Below are 7,072 nucleotides of genomic sequence, written 5' to 3' on the forward strand. Positions count from 1 at the left end.
TACTAATATATTATCACTTTTGTATGCTTTTATGTCATTTTTATTATTTTTCTGAACAAACTTATTAATTTAGTGTCGGGTGCTAGTTCCTGGTTTTTTGCTTGTTTTTCGTTTCATGAAAAAAAAAACTTATTTGGATGATATGCATATGCAACATGGTTTGGGTGGATCTAATACTAACTAAATTAATGCAACAATTATTTCATAACATAATAGTTTAGGTGGATTTACATGAGCATCACATTTATAGGGCTGATTAACATGGATGACATGGCATAAGATGGATCAGGTGGATCTAACACTAACTAAGCAATGTAGATGGAATAGGAAGCACCATAGATGCATTTCCAATTATTTCATAACATCAGAACGACTAATTATGGTGCAATCCCAATTTCTGTGTTGATGCAGCCATGCATAATAATGACATATTATAATCTATGAACCATGGCAATCAACATCACATATTTAATTATTTAATTATGACCTAGGATTAATTAGGCAAGTTAACTAGTGCACAACGGCAAATTATATCCTAACAACATGGCAAACCATCCAAACATGGTTGCAAATGGCATAATCATGATCTACACATTTTTCTGATTAAGTTCCACATAGAACACTTTGCAATCCGAGCAACAGTTGATTTTAGATGATATATGCTAGTTTATATAACTGTCGGAAATTATTAGATCACAAAGAATTACTAAATGGGCCTAAACAGTCTAAACAGTCACTATACAGTGCACTGGACGAAACCAACAACACAACTCCTATTGGGCCGGGCCAGCTACAAGAGGCAGTAAACAGTGCATACCGGCAACTGATAAGACGATAACGCCTAATGAGGTATGGCCCAACAAACATATAGCATTGGCATTTTGTTTTGCGCATTTACACCGCGGGAACTATTTCTCGCTTATTGCGAGATATAGCTCCACCTTGCCTCTGGTGCTGCCTGCGTGGTCACTTTAGTTTGCCGGACCATTATGGCGGTTTTTGGAAGTTCTTAAGACGGGTTTTAGAACATCCCACTTGGTTTATACTCCGAAAAATGTCATGAACATTTTCGTGTAATGTGTCAACCTTTTTTAGATGCCATGGACATGTTTTTTAATAGTACTAACATTTTTTTAAATGAAAAATGTATTTGGCAACCCTGTGCCCTATTGCAAATTCGCCACACCACCCGGATGACGTCCATTTCAAATCCGACGCACGAGAAACGTTCCAGCGAGCAGTTTTATTTTGTCTGTCGCTGGTGTGTGGGCCATCGCTCTGTCGCCAGCTTCGCTCGAACCGTCTCCCACCCGATGCCGAGTGGGAGTGCCAAGGCGCCACGCTCCCCGACTCTTCCCATTTTCTCTTCCGCGTGCTCCTCCTCTTGCCGTGCTCGCGCTGCTCCTGCTCCCAAAACCCGACGCCACCTCCCCGTCGCCGCTCGCCTGCGGCGCCGCGGCCTCGACGCCGCATCCCCAACCGACTACTCCCCGCCGCGGCGCCGCCACTCTCCCTCCGCGCCAGCCGCCTGCGCGCCCCTCTCTCCGCCTCCGCGCCCTACGCGCCCTCCCTCCCTCCTCGTGCCACCCGGGGAGGTAGCTCGGCCGCTTTCCCGCGATGCTGCAGTGGACGGGAGGCTCCATGAGGCAGGTGTATGCCGTGAGTTCTCGGATCCCCCACCCCCCGTTTACGCCGCGCTTAATTTGGGGATTTAGCATGATTCGGGTTGTTTTTGTTTGAAATCTGTATTTGGGTAGTTTCTGCGCCGCAATTGCAACGGCGGCTGCTGGCTGACCTAATAATCATAGCATGCAGCAGTGTATTTCGTAACGAATTGCTAACATTTGATTCATTTTTGGGGATCTGACGGCTTTGCGTTGGGCGTGTTGGTGCTTGAAATGAGCGCAGTCCAGGAAATCGACACAGAGCAGGTAACCTTGTTAGGCTCACCGATTTCAAGCTGTGAAAGTTGCTTCGGCACAGTTAGTGTTCTCATGTCGCTGTGACTGACTATCGGAACAAGCATGGTGGGCAGGCAGAGGTAGTACTTTGAACAAAAGAAGCGGCAGCAGCAGACGGCAGGGCTGCAGAACCAGGATGGCACAGATGGCGCAGGCGGCCAAGCTGTTGGTGATCAGGCACCTCGATCGCTTGACATCCTAAGCCTGAACAATTCGGCAGCTCCAGTCAGTCACCGCAATGGCCCTGAAAGTGAGTTGCTGTACATGTTTTGCAGTCTTCGAAGTGAACTTACTACACATGATTTTTTTTCTGTGGTTGATCCTGCTCCTCTTCTAGCACAATGCCAGAGAATCTGGTCGAGTAGGCTGACCAATGTCACTCTAGTCAGATAGAAAATTTCAAGTACATGAACCCAACAACAATAGATCTGGTTTCCTTCAGGAATAGAAGAAACTTGAGAACAATGCTCATCTAGCTATGCATTAGAACTAGCGAGCTGCTCTTTGGCTAAATCATAAATGTAAACTCAACAATGGTATTATTTAACAGATGCACTTCTACAATGCGCTTTTTGTGTCTTATTTTGTTCTGCATGGTGTTTTATTAATGATGCATGCTTCATCATGAAGCTGAATGCCTGCCGTATTTTTAACCTCTTGATATTTCTTAGTATGACCCTTTTACTCTTATTTCAGATGCAGGTAGTTTTCTTCCAAATTTGGACAACGCAAGTTTTTGTGCTTCCCCTCTAGAGGCGCTGAAGAAGATCACTTCTTCATATAATATTGATCCGAAGGAAACAAGTAAGAGTACAGCTATATGTATATCAGATGAGGGAATTCATTATGCTTTTCTTGTTATATTGTATTTGCATGCTTAGCACAGATATATTAACAAGATCAATGGCATCCACAAATCTGGGTTTATATGTTTCTCTCTTGAATATGCGCATCAAAGGTTGTTGAAAAACATAACCTTGGTTTTTTTGTGTACATAGCATTGGTAATATACGCACCACAAACTACATAACTTACGTACAAACACCGCGGTAAATTTAAGTCGGAGGGAAAAGATGTTGAAAATACCTCCGATGATTTCTTGGTATTTTGGACCCAAGAAAAAAGTTCCTGAAAACATACCCATGATAAATTCTATGTAAGTAGCATGACAATATATGCACTACAGACCTGATAACTTAGGTGAAAACACCATGGTAACTTTGAAAAATGGGAAAGAAAATTGTTGAAAAGATCCCCAGGTAATTTCTATGTAAATAATACGGTAATATGCACACCACATACCTGATAGCTTAGGTACAAGCATTGCAGTAGCTTTGACCATGTGGAAACTAATTGTTGAAAAAATACCCTCGATAACTTCTGTGTAAATAGGATGATAAATACACACCGCAGACCTGATAACTTAGGTGAAAACACCATGGTAACTTGGAGTCGAGCAACAAATTTTTTGAAACATACCCCTGGTAACTTCTATGTAAGTAGAATGGTCATATACACACCACGGACCTGATAACTTACGTCAAAAATACCGCAGTAACTTACCCATGGGAAAAAAGTTGATGAAACATACCCGATAACTTCTGTGTAAATAACATGATATTTTAAGCATCGTGAACCTGATAATTTACGTACAAACATCATCAAAAATTTGACCAAGGAGGGGGAAAAGTTGCTAAAAACATACCCTTATAACTTATATGAAAATAGCATGGTAATAAACCAACCACATACTTGAGAAGTTACATACAAACAACACGATAACTTTGACCAATGAGATAAAGAAGTTGTTGAAAACACCCCCCACCCCCCATAAGTTATGTGAAAATAATTTGATAATTTATGGACCGCATACCTGTAACTTACATAAAAACATTATGGCAACTTTAATCAACAAGGAAAAACAATTATGGAAAAACACCACTCATAACTTATGTGAAAATAACATAGTAATATAAGAATCGCATACCCAACAACTTACGTACAAACACCGCAGTAACTTTTTACCAAGGGGAGAAAAGTTGTTGAAAAACATGACCCCCAATAACTTATGTAGCCCAGGCGTGGTAACATTTGATTCGAAAAAAAATCATCAAACCATACCAACATGAGATCTAGTTTCAAAGATCTCGGCACGACGAATCTTTTATATGAAAATGGTTTTTGCGTCGGACAAAGGGTTTGGGCTACAAAACATTTTGAATTTTTAGAATAAAAAGAATTTAGGATGACATCAACTTTTTTGTCCTCTATTGCATACACGCATGTGCATGTGGAGAAGGTGGGAGAACTACCCTCCGGTAACTTATATGAAAATAGCACGATAAGTTGCATCCACAGCCATGGTAACTTATGTCACCGATGCGTGGTAACTTTTGACCTGAAAAAAAAGTTATCGGAACATACCAACATAGGATCTAATTTCGAAGATCTCGTCGCGGCAAATCTTTTATGTCAAAACGGATTTTTCATCAGACCAACGGTTTGAGCTACAAAATATTTTAAATTTTCAAAATAAGAAGAATTTAGTAATTAAAGAACCGTGTACCTGATAACTTACGTACAAATATTGCGGTAACTTTGACCAAGGAGAGAAAAAGTTGTTGAAAACATAACCCCCTCCCCCTGATAACTTATGTGATTATAGCACGGTAATACACGAATTACATTCCTGATAACTTAAGTACAAACACCGATGTAACTTTTGACCAAGTGGGAAAAATTGCTGAAAAATATAACCCGAGTAACTTATGTATAAATACCACGGGGAATTACATACTACAGCGTTGGTAATTTATGTACCCGAGGCATGTTAACTTTTGACCCAAAAAAAAGAAGTCGTCGAAACATGCGTACCAACATGGGATATAGGTCTGAAGATCTCGTGGCGACGAATCATTTATGTGATAACGATTTTGCATCAGATCGATGGTTTGAGCTACAAAACATTTAGAATTTGGGAATAAGAAGAATCTAAGATGACATCAACTTTTTTTTGCTCTAGTGCATACATACATATGCATGTGGAGAAGGTGTGAGAACAATGTTTATTCCTTTGGTAATTTATGTGAAAATACCACGGTAAGTTGCATACTACATGTGTGATAACTTATGTAGCCGAGGCGTGGTAACTTTTGATCTGAAAAAAAAATCGTCGGAACATACCAACATGGGATCTAGTTTTGAAGATCTCGTCGCGACGAGTCTTTTATGTCAAAACGATCTTTCCATCAGATTGATGGTTTGAGCTACAAAACATTTTGAGTTTTCGGAATAAGGAGAATCTAGGATGAGATCAACTTTTTTGTCTTCTAGTGCATGCATGTAATTAGAGTAATGAATGCACGTGAAAAAAGGTGATTCATTCTAGTAATGCAATTATGCATGTAATTAAAGAGGAAAGAGGAGGTGTGTGGTAGTTTTAGCTATGTGGCACACGTGTGCCAAATATCACGGTCCTTTTTTAAACTTGCATATATACATTTTTACACTGTGTTAACATTTTTTAATGCACGGTGAACACTTTTAAAAATTTAAGCAACGTAAAACTTCGATATATAATTAGAATACTTCAAAAATAAAGCAGAAAAAAATGGAAACTCAAAACGAAAGGAATAGATAAGCGTGTAACCGGGCTGTGCCACTAATGCATCGGTTGAGGCGAGACAATTCTCGGTATCACTTCGAGGTGTTTCCTATTTGAGAGCCTCATAGTCGGGAGCTCCTCGCCACCACCTTTAGCCCAACCTACCTTTCCTGGGGCTCACGCGCGACTCACCTGGGCCTGACCAACAAGCACTCTCCCTTCGTTCGTTCGGGTCACACTTTCCACAGCACGTGAAAAAACAAAGAGATTGCTCAGTTGCACTCTCCCTTCGTTCGCTCCGTGATAGTTGACTGGTCAGTCGTTGAACATTCAACCGTTCACGCGTCAACCATTGATTAGGATCCTATTGACTTTTGTAAAAAAAAGAATCTAAAAAATTCGTAAAACTAGAAGAGAATTTGGATTTGAAAAAAGTTCATAAATTTGGTAAAGATAATTAAAAAATGAATTTGTTCATGAAATTTGAAATAAAAACAATGAAATTTGAAATAAAAATGATGAGATTTGAAAAGGTTCATGAGATTTGTAAAGGCTAACTAAAAATTTAGCCAAAATTTGTAAAGGTTCACTAATTGGTTTTAGCAAAAAATATAAAATATAACATTCGCGGCTGAAAGTTCATGCGTTTGAAAAAATCAGAAAAAAAAAGAATGAAACAGGAAAAGAAAAAAAAACCAGCTTAGAAAAAACAGAAAGGAAAAAGGGGAAATAAAATGGTAGGAGGGGTAGTGCATTGTTTGCAACAAAAAAACCTTTAACGCAGCTACAGAAACACATTAACAAGTGCTTAAGGCGCCAAATAGACGTCAACCATTTAGTAGGTGCCTTAAGAACCGGCCAGGAGAAACGACACCCACGCGTCTGCATTGTAGGCAGCCCCAATTACATGCGTGATGTGGTCGCCCTTCTAGGAATCATTCCGATTCTTCTAAAAATAGGAACCCTTCCTCGTTCGCTCGGTCAGGGCTGGCCAGTCGACAGTTGACTAATTGACCGGTCAACAATTGACTTTGAGAAAGGTAAAAAAATCCAAAAAATAAAAAAGATCGTAAATAAAAAAATCAGATTTCATAAACTTCTTGAAAGTGTTCATGAGTTTCAATTTTTTTCAGAATTTTGAAAAAGATTCACGAATTCGAAAAAGTTCACGGTCATTTAAAAAGTTTGCGTATCATCGATTTATTCAAAAAAATAAGGTCATGGGTTCTATAAAAAATATATCGATTTTGCAAAAATAAATCATGATTTTGGGGAAGTCACGGATTTCGAAAAATACTCGCTGATTGAAAATAGTCGACGGTGATTTTGAAAACAAAATCATCAACTTTATGAAAATCATGAATTTGAAGAAAGTTCACGCTTTTTGAAAAAAAAAGGATCATAGAAGTTCAAAAAAAATTGTGGATTTGAAAAATATTCATGCATTTGAAAAATAGTTCACATATTGGGAAAAAGTTCATGGATTTGATTTTTTATCCCGCATATT

At 39.2% G+C, this 7,072-nt stretch overlaps 1 long non-coding RNA gene across 1 annotated transcript; it reads left to right on the plus strand.

Moving 5' to 3' along the window:
* Positions 1 to 1,362: 1,362 nt before the first annotated feature.
* LOC123116635 (uncharacterized) lies at positions 1,363 to 2,884 on the plus strand. The gene is made up of 3 exons (XR_006457136.1): positions 1,363 to 1,659; positions 1,909 to 2,211; positions 2,658 to 2,884. It is a non-coding gene; the product is annotated as an uncharacterized lncRNA (long non-coding RNA).
* Positions 2,885 to 7,072: the final 4,188 nt, after the last annotated feature.

Source organism: Triticum aestivum, chromosome 5B (genome assembly GCF_018294505.1).
Source record: "Triticum aestivum cultivar Chinese Spring chromosome 5B, IWGSC CS RefSeq v2.1, whole genome shotgun sequence".
Lineage (NCBI taxonomy): Eukaryota > Viridiplantae > Streptophyta > Magnoliopsida > Poales > Poaceae > Triticum > Triticum aestivum.